The sequence below is a fragment of the Centruroides sculpturatus genome, unplaced genomic scaffold, assembly GCF_000671375.1.
Source record: "Centruroides sculpturatus isolate CEXI.00-Female unplaced genomic scaffold, Cexi_2.0 scaffold1437, whole genome shotgun sequence".
NCBI classification, from domain to species: Eukaryota; Metazoa; Arthropoda; class Arachnida; order Scorpiones; family Buthidae; genus Centruroides; species Centruroides sculpturatus.
The window spans coordinates 98,102-113,866 of NW_019385598.1; the positions used below are offsets into that span (position 1 = coordinate 98,102).

Here is a 15,765-nt window from a genome sequence, read left to right on the forward strand (position 1 = left end):
CTTTCGGGCGAATCAGGAAGCAATTAATAGACGAATTTTAAGCGCTTTTAATGCCGGATTATTTTTTCTTCCCTGCCTGGGTTTACGTAAGACCGCGCGGATAATAAAAGTAGGTTTGTCAATTAATATCGAGTAAAATAGGATGTACTTAGTTTAATATATTTCAACATGTTAAAGAAGAAGAAGGAAAAAAGAAGCGATGCCGAGATGATAGTGATTTAACAGGCGCGACTAAACGCATCCGGAATACCAATAACGGAATAAGAAAAAGATGGACCAAGTTCAACTGCTCCTTATCAATCGACAAACTCGTTTGTTATACTAACAGCGAATAATGAAAAATGCTCCCCGCCGCCGAATAATTTGACAAATATGAAACTTTCTCTACTTAAACGCGCGTAGCTTACTACCAGGCGCCGTGTTCCGTCTTAATCGAGCGCTTTTGTTCTGGCATCCGCTCTATCGAATAAGTTCTTTCCGCTTGTGGTGCTGCCCATTGTTCTGTTTGTACGCGTTTATAACATTTAGTTATGGCATTTGTTAAGCGGTTCGGGATCGGCGCGTAGACGAGTGTCAAAAACGTGAAAAATTTCAACTAGAATGTAGAAGACTCGTTGATTGGCGATTTAACAATTGCCCGCGGTGCGCCGACGGATGAAACCGCCGAACGGTGGGTGGCGATCGCGTGTTTTCCGGTTTTCTTCTAGCGTCTAGCGCCCAAATAGGGGTCGTCCTGTCGGGAGGCACTCCCCTCGGCGTATCGCCTACGCGTTGCGCCGCCGTATCCCATCGATCCCGTCCCGTCCTATCTTTGTCCAGCGTGAACATCATTCTAACGGGGTTTGGTAGGTTTACATTCCTGTCGAAACTTGTCTTAATTACCGATTTATATATTTGGAATTTCTCCTAAAGTACGAATTTCTTAGCTAACTTTAAGTAAACCCGCGCTTTGTCTTCGTGAATCGTAAACGTGTTCGGGGGCCTCGCCCTCCATTCGAGAGGCCCTCCCCCAAAATCTTCCGATAAACATTTAATACTTTTCTAGCGGCTAAATAGCGTTTGGTTTATTTTTGCGCGAATTAAGTCTTAAATTTAATGCCCATTCTCCATTTCCCTCCTCCTCTTTGCTGGCCACCCTTCGACACTTTTCTTCTATAAAATCTCAAATAATTTATATTCTAATTAAGCATCGACGCGACCCCCCCAAAAGACACGCAATTTCGCTTGTATATTTTGATTTTTTTCTCCGAACCAATTACTTAAATTTCTGTTTTTCTAATAAAGTTTTATCTGCTTCCATCTTTCTTGGTCGATTTAAAATTTGATTTTAATTGAACCTCCGGGATTCCCCTTGAGGAATTTTGATAAAGTGAGTTTTTTTTCTTGTCGAAAACATCAATCTATCAACGTGTAGGTAGCGATTTTAGATTTATCTGTTAACTCCAACTGTTTTATTTTTTTATTTTCCCATAATTTATTCCATGCTGGGTACAATAAATGTAAAGTTTGTTACGATTTGCAAAGGTAACCGCGCGAGAAAGGCAATAAATAAGTAGTAGTAACCGCCGTTACGATCGGTACGTAAGAAAACCCGCTAAACTGTCGACCAAAATGGTTCCTTCTGCGTGCGCGATTCCAAAACGGTCGCGCCGTTGTTCGTCGGGGGAGTGAAACCGGCCGAAATTTATCGCCGAATAAATAGTCGCGTGGCTCCGTATGGGTGGGTGCAAAGTTTCGAGAATGGGAAGGAGAATGCGAACAATAGCCCGCCTTTGCCGTACGCAACAATATCTTAGACTACGGGTCAATTCGAATTAAAGTGGTCCTATTTGGAGCAATCTTAAGAAGGAACAGTGGACGAAACTTCAGCATACTTTTTGACGATAAAAGCGCCATAGGGGAATTACGGCGCCGCCAGCGGAAAAGGTTACGGTACGGCGAACTTAGTTGTACGCGATAGAGGATTGAACTATTCTCCGTGGCGCATCTATGCATTTTATTGCATTTGTTCTAAAAATTAGGCCTAATGCGGCGCAAAAATCTTGGTTACGTATTAGAGTTGACGGAGGCTTCGAGGAGTTGTCGAGTACAGTAAATACCCCGAACTTAGGCGATAGGTGGGACCGAGCGATAACCGCGGAAGTCGGGGTATAATTTCGCATATAAATACATACGAATAATTTTTAATTGGGGCCGGAGACTAAAAAAAGCAATAATTTAGAAAAAATGTTTAATAAAATCTTAGATAATACATATGTATAACATATTATTATTAGTGATGTAACGAATATTCGGTTACTATTCGGTATTCGGCCTATTTTTTGCTATTCGGCCGAATACCGAATACCTAAAAACAGGAGTAATAAATAACAAAAACACAGTAACTTAATCATTTTGGTATTTAGATTTAATGTTATCGGGTTAGTGTTGTTTGTTTATATTTATTTATAACTTGTAACATGCACAAAATAAAAAAGAAAATAATATTAGTCACATGTATTCACAATTTATAATTACAAAGATCAGCACACGTACACGTCTATCGTTGGAGAATCCTCGCACATCTGAGGGTCTGACCCTGCCTATCCTTCTTTTTAAGCGCTCGTCTTTGCTCTTCCCTTTCTCTTTCCTCTATCGCTCTAATCCATGTATGCCTGTGCATACATCATAATACGCGCTCACGATACTTTCGATTCGTCACTTTTCCGTCGTAGAGTTCCCATTTTACAATTACGTGACTCAGCCTGGTGATAACGGAGAAAAGAGACAGATAGGACGTCGATATAAGTCACAGTTATGATTTCACAGATTCGAGACAGCTTGATAGCCCGAACGGCCCCAGGCTTTCGCCCGTGCACGCTAAGTGACTTTCATTACAAGCATTTAGCTTTCCGAAGTCTATGACAACAATTGTTTGGCATTGACGGCCGCGAATTTCGTGCCAATAAGCTGCCTCGACTCGTTCGATTATGTTATCGACTCAATTTCATATTTATTTTCATATTTTCACTTCGCGGTCCTTCTCCGTTCTTTTTCCGTTATTTACACGTGTAGGTCATTTGATGTCATCATTTATCACATACTTCCATATTCGGCTATTCGGCCACGCTCCTGGCCGAATATACTATTCGTTACAAAACTAATTATTATACAATTTTTCACAATTACTTGATTATCACACCATAATTTTAACATCGTTTCCATCTCAGCGATAATACCGTGACGTTTACGAATGATGCTCGAATTTAAAGATTGAGCATTTTTCGCAGCTTGGAGAATTTTTTCTTTGCCTTTTATAATTGTTCTGAATGTCGATTCTGGTAGATCAAACTTCTTTGCCAATTCACATTTTTATTTTTGTATCCAAGTCTTTAATGTTAACTTTACATTCCAAAGATAAAGTTTATCTTTTCTTGTCTGATGCGGAAGAATTAGTTCTACTTCGTTTGGATGTCATAGGACAAGTCTCCCGAGTCTCCGTAGATATAACAAACACAGAAATAGCTACAATTTATTTTGTGTTATTTATGTGTGGATTCCGCGCAACACGTCCGAACATGTAAGCTGAGCAATAGTGTGAGGGGAGTGAGTAATCGAGAGTTGCGTGGCGCTCAAACAAAAGACGAATCGGCGAGATTTGAAAATCGCGTAAGTCGGAGTAGCGTAAGTCGAGGTATTACTGTACTCGGTTGCCGTACGGGAAAAAAAGCGATACTCGCGGCGCCATTTTTTCCCCATCGATGACTGTTCGAACTATCTTTATTGCCAAAAGCTCTTCTCCGCGACGTAGAAAGAACACATTGCGCTCGCAGGCACGATTTAAACGTAGGAATATTTTAGGTATACTTTAAATCATTCCGTATAATAGTTGGGCAAAGTACACAAAACATCGTTACGCACCTACAGTGTATCCTTCGTAATATAAGCGCGCAGCGTATCATCATGCGCTTAGAATAACTACCGTGTTGTTACTTGCGCCGTATGATACGGGTTTCGAGTTACGATCGATATCCCGTGCAGAAGATACAATAAAGCTGGTCCTATATAATTACCATTGTTAACGCCGAGTGTAAAACTAATTAAAATACAATATAATTTCCATTTCTGTACCTTTTTTTTAAACAAGTTTCTTCTATGCGCTTTGTATGGGATGACATTATTTTTCGATTTACGTTACGCTCGATCGAATCGATGTAATTTATAATACGAGTTTTTATGTAGTCTTTCGGCTCCGTTTCTCGGCGTAAGTGTGCCAAACGGGCCAAAACTCTTTCCTCTTCCTCCGTACGAACGGCAGAAATTTACTCGTTTTTCAACTTTTCTTATTTATTTAACGTGAAAATATACACCCGACTCGTAATATTTGCGTGTAAGGGTGGTCCGAAAATCGGTTAACCGCATAAAGATTGCCCCCATTTAAAGACTTTATATTACACGCCTTGGCAAATTAAACAGAGTTTAGTGCGTTTGCCATTGTTAACCGACTTTTGGCCACGCTGTATTTACGTTTGTGTAGAGTGGGTGTTTAGATTTTTAAATTTATAGTAGCACAATTAATAATAATCAATACTTTTATATTGAACAATTGCAAAAATGTAATCTATTGTTTCCTTCTGTCTGGATAAAAACGTTCTGTTTACAGCGAAATTTGCATAAACTCGGCGTATTGTTTGATTATAGTCAGTCGACTTTGTTCGTATTTATTTGTTTATTAAGGAAAAGGACGTAAAAGCCTTTCTTGCGGAACCCCATTTATTATCTGTTACGATGTTTATAAATAACTTTTTATTTGTTTAAAGTTCGTTAACGTTTGAACCCAGGTTCTAAGATGCGGGGTGGCTCCTTATTTGCTTTTGGGTTAACTGCGTTAATCGAATTTTGGGCCATACAGTATGTTATTTCGGTTCGACGATTTTAACAATTTTTTTACATTATTTTATTGCAACGTGCGGAGTACACCGGCGAATCTAGTCACGTTTCGGTAACTCTCCCGACGCGAAAGTTAAAAATCTGTCATATTTTATTTAAAAACTTTTTATATTACTAATTATTATAAAATTTGCGATGGGTTTTATCATGGGTTATTTATAAAAAGCGACGGGTTTTATAAATGATGATAACGAATAAAATCTTAAGTCCGACTCGTTCGAGATGGGCCACTCGACACCCTTTATCTTCCAATCCCTTCGACCTGTAACCGGCAAAATTTAATAGCATCGACCCCCCTAATGAACAAACTTTCCCGAAAAATTTCAGAANCACTTCGCAATGACTCTCGGTCTGTGAACTCGTTTATATCTCATCATCGGCATCGTATACAATGTTTCTTGTTATTTTCTGGAAATTTACTCCGTTCTTCGCTCTCGCCGCGAATATTAAACACCACCCCCTGTCGGATTTCCGGCCGGGTGTGAAAAACTAGCATTTTTTTTCTTTTATTCGTTGTTATTCCACGTGGAAGATGGTAAAACCGCGGGTGGGTGGGTAAAAATAAGTGTGCCACCGAGTTTCGGGCATCCAGAAGTGTAAAAAAGGTGGTAATTTATTTACACCCGGCTGGTTTCGGTCGGTTGGTGTGACGTAAGTTTAAATTGGCCTTCGAACGAAATGCACCCGAGGGAAGAGAATCGATATAACTGCAAAGATTTCTCTTTCTGTGGCTGCCTCCTCGCCGACCTGTTCGTGGCCGGTTGCTTACTAATCAAGTTTTGATCTGGGGCGGAGTATGGCTACGTGTCATTTTTCGGTGCGGCCAGTCGGTGGCTTTGATATAAACCTGTTGAGAAAAATGTTTCTTAGAAGGCTTTTTTCTTCCCCCTCTTCTAAAATCACAACCGAGTGCCTTTTCTTCCGTTGTCCGGTGCCATTCGTTTTCGTAAAGGACGGTGCCGAAAGTAGGTGAACCGGCGGCATTTTCTAATTTAATAGAAGACGATTGGTGACCCCGAGATTGGCGTCCCGGCCGGGATTATCACTTTTAATTGAGGAAATGGCTTAACCAGTCCGTGTTTTTCCACCCGTCGATTGTCTTGTTTACGCGCTCGAGCATTTATTTAATTTCGTCTGTCGTCTCCCCCTCCGACAAAGGGCCGTCGGTTCCGTATGGTCCTTTCTGGCCACATCTGGCGCCGGAACATCTGCACTTTGTGTTCCAAGTTGGTACGGGCTGGCGGCAGAAACACCTGCTTTTCGCTCGGGAACTACGCCGAGTCGCTCTACCGAATCGACCGGGCCGAGGGTTAAGAGGGCCAAGAAATTGGTAAACGTTATTTCGTGGCGTTAATTGAGGCGTAATTTATGTGTAATTACGGCATCCGCTTCCGGTTAGCCACTCAGAAGGAGGAAGTAGGAGACGTAATAAACAGAAATGCGTTATCCTACATCTGTTTCCCGACGTGGGTGGTGTCGCTCGGCTGGATACGTTCGACTTACGGGGGGTCGAGATACGCGCTCATTAGCATATTTCTACTTAAATTCTTAATAGCCGGCAGACGGGCTTCCTCGTTCCTCCTGGCGGAGCCGAATAATCGGGTAATTGACCCATCGGCCAGTAACAATGGTTTAATTAGACGAAAATCCTCCGTCCTAAAAAGCATTTCGACTGTATAAATAAATAAAAACCCATGCAAAACTCGTGTCGACCCCTTTAAAATTCGCAAGGTGTACCGATAATTATCCTAACGGGGGCAACAATACGCGGTGGCCCGTACGAGAACGAGAGCACTCGATTCTGTTACGTAAGCGTCGACGTCCCACTCGTTACGCGCGTTTATATTGGTGGGCATTTACGCGCCCGCGGGATGCCCAGAAGTGGGATAATTGCGCCCCGTAGGGTCATTAATACGAATCTTAAGCCGTAAGTAGCGTTTGAACGGTCAGCCGACTTTTGGGTTGTTATTATAAAAGTGTCGAGCATCGTACGACGACGGACATTTACGAAGCAGGCGGGAGGAAGATTCATTCAGCCGTAGATAAGGGGAGGGGGGCAAAAGAAAAACTTGAATTAAGACGGTTTAAGCGGAAGTGTGCGGCAGGAGCCGCGGGCCATTCACATCCGTCCTTCGTCCGGGGAGGAGAGACAGACGAAGGACGTCGACGGCTTTGGCCGGACTTTTATTAAGGACCCGCTCTTCCCCGGGGACGGAGAAAGGCGCACGCAACAATGGCGGAGAATGCCATTAATTTGGACGGGGACCGGCCCGGGTCGAGTAATGACACCATTAGAGAAGAGCGAGAGAAAGAGGCCCTCCCGGGATTGCGCGCCGTCGTCCGGAGGCGCCGAATGGGCTCCCGGATTACATATGTTCCTTTTAAATCGCTTTAAGCCACCGACGCTAATTTTAATTACCGCCGGGGCCCGGCCGCGGCTCCCCTACGGTTTCGGCCAATCGGCCGCGGCCCCGGGAACGACGTCACCGCCGACTTTGCATAAATTGGGACGGCCGTCAACCCGCGACGTCGACCACTCCCGGGCTCGATTTATATAATGGGCGTGCGCGTCGTTTGTCGGTGCAGTCGCGCGCTTTCCTATCCTTTCGGGGAAACTTGGTTCTGTTACGCGCCGTCGGCCCCTTTACCTCGACCGTCGAACTTTTAATTCCTTCAGTCTGATTTGCCGGTTTCTACGCGCTAAGCGTTAGCGTAAACGTTGCGTAACGCTTAGTGCTTACGACACCGGCTTTAATTACTCTTACGCTCTTACATTTAATACGTCCGTACGTTATTAATATAGATAATACGTGTTTATTTAGCACGGTCGATACGTATGGAAACGCAGCAATTTGCATTCGTGTCGATAATAGCGCGTTAATAATTATAGTCTTTACGCATTTAAAATGCTTTCTGTATGTATATAAAGCGCACGAAAGCTGTAGAAAAGTCTAATACTTGGCCGTACAAAGGCCCGCGCCCTTTAATATCTATGCATATAAGAATACATCACGCGTGTCATTTACATTTGAGTTTCTATTTTTATACGCAAAATTTGACGATCGGGCGTTGTAATTCCGCTAGGATTGTTCCGATACGTTTGGGTTCGTATTTAATAATAATAATAATACATTTTCTATTAAAATATCCAGGCACGTAGCCGTAACACCCCGTACTTTTCCGTTATCTCTCCTTACGAACTTTCGTAGCCGGATGGGGCGATTTCCTTAAAGTACGTGTTGACAGACGCGTAAGACCCGTCAACGCTTAATTTATGGAAGGAACTGCGAGTCTCGACGCGTTCGACCCCTGCCAAGAATTATTACGAGTCTGGCGCGGAGTGGGAAGAGCCGACGACACTTTTATTTTGTGGAAATCGCCGGTTTGGCCCCCATTCTTCGGCATATAAACAGAAGCTCTATTTATTTTACGTCGCTCCGCTTCATTAAAAAAAAAAAAAATGCAGAAATTTCTAATATCCGAACCATCTTTAGACCGAAGAGTGTGGATCGGAAGGTGGTTAAATCGACACTCTCTCGATCATCCGTACGCCAACGTATAACGGCCACCGAACCTCATTCCGCTCGAAACACTAGGACCGTAATGCGTTAGAAAATTAATTACCCAATCCCGAGGGCAGAGAAAAATCGCCGATCGATTACGAGTAGAAGCGTAACTTTTCCTTTCGTTTTAACGAAAAGAGTTGGAGTAAACAAAACGGAAAAATGGGTCATTTATTTTTGAATAACTTCGAGAGCCAAAAAAGCATGGCTCGTCACCGCATTAATGCGCCATTCGCCGAACGATGCCCCCCGCCGGCTCCCGAAAATATAATACAGAAAGGTTATTTCGTACTCGCGAAGGTCGTCGGTTTATCGTTTAGCCCAGTTAATCTCGTGCCAACCCGGCCGCATCCTCCAGATATTTACCTTCCCTTGTAAGAGCCGGACGGTCCCTCGACTTATACAATAAAAATTCTTTTTGTTTCGAATAATTTAAATGTAAGAAAGCGGGCGAGACGTCACCGACGGAGCTTTCGGGCGAATCAGGAAGCAATTAATAGACGAATTTTAAGCGCTTTTAATGCCGGATTATTTTTTCTTCCCTGCCTGGGTTTACGTAAGACCGCGCGGATAATAAAAGTAGGTTTGTCAATTAATATCGAGTAAAATAGGATGTACTTAGTTTAATATATTTCAACATGTTAAAGAAGAAGAAGGAAAAAAGAAGCGATGCCGAGATGATAGTGATTTAACAGGCGCGACTAAACGCATCCGGAATACCAATAACGGAATAAGAAAAAGATGGACCAAGTTCAACTGCTCCTTATCAATCGACAAACTCGTTTGTTATACTAACAGCGAATAATGAAAAATGCTCCCCGCCGCCGAATAATTTGACAAATATGAAACTTTCTCTACTTAAACGCGCGTAGCTTACTACCAGGCGCCGTGTTCCGTCTTAATCGAGCGCTTTTGTTCTGGCATCCGCTCTATCGAATAAGTTCTTTCCGCTTGTGGTGCTGCCCATTGTTCTGTTTGTACGCGTTTATAACATTTAGTTATGGCATTTGTTAAGCGGTTCGGGATCGGCGCGTAGACGAGTGTCAAAAACGTGAAAAATTTCAACTAGAATGTAGAAGACTCGTTGATTGGCGATTTAACAATTGCCCGCGGTGCGCCGACGGATGAAACCGCCGAACGGTGGGTGGCGATCGCGTGTTTTCCGGTTTTCTTCTAGCGTCTAGCGCCCAAATAGGGGTCGTCCTGTCGGGAGGCACTCCCCTCGGCGTATCGCCTACGCGTTGCGCCGCCGTATCCCATCGATCCCGTCCCGTCCTATCTTTGTCCAGCGTGAACATCATTCTAACGGGGTTTGGTAGGTTTACATTCCTGTCGAAACTTGTCTTAATTACCGATTTATATATTTGGAATTTCTCCTAAAGTACGAATTTCTTAGCTAACTTTAAGTAAACCCGCGCTTTGTCTTCGTGAATCGTAAACGTGTTCGGGGGCCTCGCCCTCCATTCGAGAGGCCCTCCCCCAAAATCTTCCGATAAACATTTAATACTTTTCTAGCGGCTAAATAGCGTTTGGTTTATTTTTGCGCGAATTAAGTCTTAAATTTAATGCCCATTCTCCATTTCCCTCCTCCTCTTTGCTGGCCACCCTTCGACACTTTTCTTCTATAAAATCTCAAATAATTTATATTCTAATTAAGCATCGACGCGACCCCCCCAAAAGACACGCAATTTCGCTTGTATATTTTGATTTTTTTCTCCGAACCAATTACTTAAATTTCTGTTTTTCTAATAAAGTTTTATCTGCTTCCATCTTTCTTGGTCGATTTAAAATTTGATTTTAATTGAACCTCCGGGATTCCCCTTGAGGAATTTTGATAAAGTGAGTTTTTTTTCTTGTCGAAAACATCAATCTATCAACGTGTAGGTAGCGATTTTAGATTTATCTGTTAACTCCAACTGTTTTATTTTTTTATTTTCCCATAATTTATTCCATGCTGGGTACAATAAATGTAAAGTTTGTTACGATTTGCAAAGGTAACCGCGCGAGAAAGGCAATAAATAAGTAGTAGTAACCGCCGTTACGATCGGTACGTAAGAAAACCCGCTAAACTGTCGACCAAAATGGTTCCTTCTGCGTGCGCGATTCCAAAACGGTCGCGCCGTTGTTCGTCGGGGGAGTGAAACCGGCCGAAATTTATCGCCGAATAAATAGTCGCGTGGCTCCGTATGGGTGGGTGCAAAGTTTCGAGAATGGGAAGGAGAATGCGAACAATAGCCCGCCTTTGCCGTACGCAACAATATCTTAGACTACGGGTCAATTCGAATTAAAGTGGTCCTATTTGGAGCAATCTTAAGAAGGAACAGTGGACGAAACTTCAGCATACTTTTTGACGATAAAAGCGCCATAGGGGAATTACGGCGCCGCCAGCGGAAAAGGTTACGGTACGGCGAACTTAGTTGTACGCGATAGAGGATTGAACTATTCTCCGTGGCGCATCTATGCATTTTATTGCATTTGTTCTAAAAATTAGGCCTAATGCGGCGCAAAAATCTTGGTTACGTATTAGAGTTGACGGAGGCTTCGAGGAGTTGTCGAGTACAGTAAATACCCCGAACTTAGGCGATAGGTGGGACCGAGCGATAACCGCGGAAGTCGGGGTATAATTTCGCATATAAATACATACGAATAATTTTTAATTGGGGCCGGAGACTAAAAAAAGCAATAATTTAGAAAAAAATGTTTAATAAAATCTTAGATAACACATATGTATAACATATTATTATTAGTGATGTAACGAATATTCGGTTACTATTCGGTATTCGGCCTATTTTTTGCTATTCGGCCGAATACCGAATACCTAAAAACAGGAGTAATAAATAACAAAAACACAGTAACTTAATCATTTTGGTATTTAGATTTAATGTTATCCAGTTAGTGTTGTTTGTTTATATTTATTTATAACTTGAAACATGCACAAAATAAAAAAGAAAATAATATTAGTCACATGTATTCACAATTTATAATTACAAAGATCAGCACACGTACACGTCTATCGTTGGAGAATCCTCACACATCTGAGGGTCTGACCCTGCCTATCCTTCTTTTTAAGCGCTCGTCTTTGCTCTTCCCTTTCTCTTTCCTCTATCGCTCTAGTCTACGTATGCCTGTGCATACATCATAATACGATACTTCGATTCGTCACTTTTCCGACGTAGATTTTCCATTTCACAATTACGTGACTCATAGCCTGGTGATAACGTAGAAAAGACAGATAGGACATCGGTATATGTCACAGTTATGATTTCAGATATTCGAGACAGCTTGGTAGCCCGAACGGCTCCAGGCTTTCGCCCGTGCACGCTAAGTGACTTTCATTACGAGCATTTAGCTTTCCGAAGTCTATGACAACAATTGTTTGGCATTGACGGGCGCGAATTTCGTGCCAATAAGCTGCCTCGACTCGTTCGATTATGTTATCGACTCAATTTCATATTTATTTTCATATTTTCACTTCGCGGTCCTTCTCTGTTCTTTTTCCGTTATTTACACGTGTAGGTCATTTGATGTCATCATTTATCACATACTTCCATATTCGGCTATTCGGCCACGCTCCTGGCCGAATATACTATTCGTTACAACACTAATTATTATACAATTTTTCACAATTACTTGATTATCACACCATAATTTTAACATCGTTTCCATCTCAGCGATAATACCGTGACGTTTACGAATGATGCTCGAATTTAAAGATTGAGCATTTTTCGCAGCTTGGAGAATTTTTTCTTTGCCTTTTATAATTGTTCTGAATGTCGATTCTGGTAGATCAAACTTCTTTGCCAATTCACATTTTTATTTTTGTATCCAAGTCTTTAATGTTAACTTTACATTCCAAAGATAAAGTTTATCTTTTCTTGTCTGATGCGGAAGAATTAGTTCTACTTCGTTTGGATGTCATAGGACAAGTCTCCCGAGTCTCCGTAGATATAACAAACACAGAAATAGCTACAATTTATTTTGTGTTATTTATGTGTGGATTCCGCGCAACACGTCCGAACATGTAAGCTGAGCAATAGTGTGAGGGGAGTGAGTAATCGAGAGTTGCGTGGCGCTCAAACAAAAGACGAATCGGCGAGATTTGAAAATCGCGTAAGTCGGAGTAGCGTAAGTCGAGGTATTACTGTACTCGGTTGCCGTACGGGAAAAAAAGCGATACTCGCGGCGCCATTTTTTCCCCATCGATGACTGTTCGAACTATCTTTATTGCCAAAAGCTCTTCTCCGCGACGTAGAAAGAACACATTGCGCTCGCAGGCACGATTTAAACGTAGGAATATTTTAGGTATACTTTAAATCATTCCGTATAATAGTTGGGCAAAGTACACAAAACATCGTTACGCACCTACAGTGTATCCTTCGTAATATAAGCGCGCAGCGTATCATCATGCGCTTAGAATAACTACCGTGTTGTTACTTGCGCCGTATGATACGGGTTTCGAGTTACGATCGATATCCCGTGCAGAAGATACAATAAAGCTGGTCCTATATAATTACCATTGTTAACGCCGAGTGTAAAACTAATTAAAATACAATATAATTTCCATTTCTGTACCTTTTTTTAAACAAGTTTCTTCTATGCGCTTTGTATGGGATGACATTATTTTTCGATTTACGTTACGCTCGATCGAATCGATGTAATTTATAATACGAGTTCCGTTTCTCGGCGTAAGTGTGCCAAACGGGCCAAAACTCTTTCCTCTTCCTCCGTACGAACGGCAGAAATTTACTCGTTTTTCAACTTTTCTTATTTATTTAACGTGAAAATATACACCCGACTCGTAATATTTGCGTGTAAGGGTGGTCCGAAAATCGGTTAACCGCATAAAGATTGCCCCCATTTAAAGACTTTATATTACACGCCTTAGCAAATTAAACAGAGTTTAGTGCGTTTGCCATTGTTAACCGACTTTTGGCCACGCTGTATTTACGTTTGTGTAGAGTGGGTGTTTAGATTTTTAAATTTATAGTAGCACAATTAATAATAATCAATACTTTTATATTGAACAATTGCAAAAATGTAATCTATTGTTTCCTTCTGTCTGGATAAAAACGTTCTGTTTACAGCGAAATTTGCATAAACTCGGCGTATTGTTTGATTATAGTCAGTCGACTTTGTTCGTATTTATTTGTTTATTAAGGAAAAGGACGTAAAAGCCTTTCTTGCGGAACCCCATTTATTATCTGTTACGATGTTTATAAATAACTTTTTATTTGTTTAAAGTTCGTTAACGTTTGAACCCAGGTTCTAAGATGCGGGGTGGCTCCTTATTTGCTTTTGGGTTAACTGCGTTAATCGAATTTTGGGCCATACAGTATGTTATTTCGGTTCGACGATTTTAACAATTTTTTTACATTATTTTATTGCAACGTGCGGAGTACACCGGCGAATCTAGTCACGTTTCGGTAACTCTCCCGACGCGAAAGTTAAAAATCTGTCATATTTTATTTAAAAACTTTTTATATTACTAATTATTATAAAATTTGCGATGGGTTTTATCATGGGTTATTTATAAAAAGCGACGGGTTTTATAAATGATGATAACGAATAAAATCTTAAGTCCGACTCGTTCGAGATGGGCCACTCGACACCCTTTATCTTCCAATCCCTTCGACCTGTAACCGGCAAAATTTAATAGCATCGACCCCCCTAATGAACAAACTTTCCCGAAAAATTTCAGAAATTTTCGACAGAAAGCGCGGGAGTTATTACGCTTTACGGTCCCCAGTCCAAAAATGTAAAATCTCGTGGGCCATTTTTGTCCCACGGCCACGCTTTCTCTTTGTACGGCCGAGAAAATAGGGGGGAGGAATGGGAAGATTTAAATAATTTAAATGCCATTTTAAGCGCACAATTAATTGGTATTTAATTTTTTGCCAAGTGTCTGCTGGAAACAATGGGACGTGGCGTTTTGTAGATAACCCAATTGATTACTCGGCTCGAACACTTAAAGTGGAATTGAACCAGGCAAATTGATTTTAATGCGAAAATAATCTTTTTAAAAAGAAAATTGTCCATTTTTAAAGGAAAATATTCAATTCTATAATAGGAAACAGGATATTTCTCATCGTCTGTCCTTTTCTTTTAAACGCGTGTCACCGCTTCTACCAATAGAAGAGGCTCCGTCGTGATTCCAACTAATTTACAAAAATATCCGCTCGGGCCCGAACTAATTCGAAAGCCAACCCCAACCGTAAGGGGTCTCCTCGTATTATGTAAAGTTACAAAAGTGTTGTCTTCGAATTTTCGGTCGTTGCGTCATACGTAAAAGGGCAGAGTTAACAAAAGACAGCCAAAGTTCAAAGACACCATTAAAAACAATGCGCATTCGCGTCCAAGTGGCTGGAAAACTTGGCGTATTCCCTCCCAACATCGGCGTGATGCCGCTCGCGTATTACCCAGATCGGCGTTGCAACGCGGCGTTTTTCGTGTCGAACGTTGTACACGAACACCCGGAAGGACGACAATAGCCCACCAGACATTAAACTGCGAAGCGCATTATTGTTGCGACCCGTGTCTTCGTATCTCTAACGTAGTGTTTACACAGTTTCTTCTCTACGCGTAAAATACGGGGAGTCCGTCGGGTTAGAGAATCTCGGTATTCCCCAAAAGGTCGAGAAACTCGGATCCGTATGCGACGGCACGCGGAGCGAATTGGGCTAATTACGCGTCACGACCGGAAGTTACGACTCTCTCCGGGGGTGGAAGTCGCTTACGTTATTAACGACGTTTTCGACTCCGGAAAAACGGGCGGCGTTTACTATTGTCAAGCTCCGCGCAGTCGTTAATTGAGACTTTAATACTGTCACGAAGTCCAGGGTTCGTGCCGCCGGAACAGTCATTAATCTCGTGCGAAGGAGGGCCAAGGTCGACGGCACCGATTCAAATTTTGCAATATAAGGGCCGAATTTATCTCCCGCCAGATTGGACAGAGGGACGACGGTATCGTGACTGACTGACAAAACGCCTTATCGTTGACGGAAGTGGACTTCCATTGTTAGAAATCGTTGCGTTCAATTACCTTCCTCCTCTTCATTCGGGAAGGAAGCGTACGGCACTCGACTTTTACTTACGCCTTCTTAACGACGTTCCGGTTTTTTAATTACTTCCGTTTGAACGTCGTTAATTCGAGTAAATTAGTCGGTCGGTAACGGATGTTTAAAAAACGAAGAGCGACCCTCGTTATAACCGGGCTTCTGACTAGTAAATGTAGTTGTAATAGTTGTGTATAACCCGGGAGTGGGTAGCGAGTGAC

General features: G+C 42.0%; 1 protein-coding gene across 2 annotated transcripts in view; it reads left to right on the forward strand.

Moving 5' to 3' along the window:
• The window catches only part of LOC111640457 (leucine zipper putative tumor suppressor 2-like), a 35,551-nt gene that overhangs the window by 14,039 nt on the left and 5,747 nt on the right, over nt 1–15,765 (forward strand). The window lies entirely within an intron of this gene.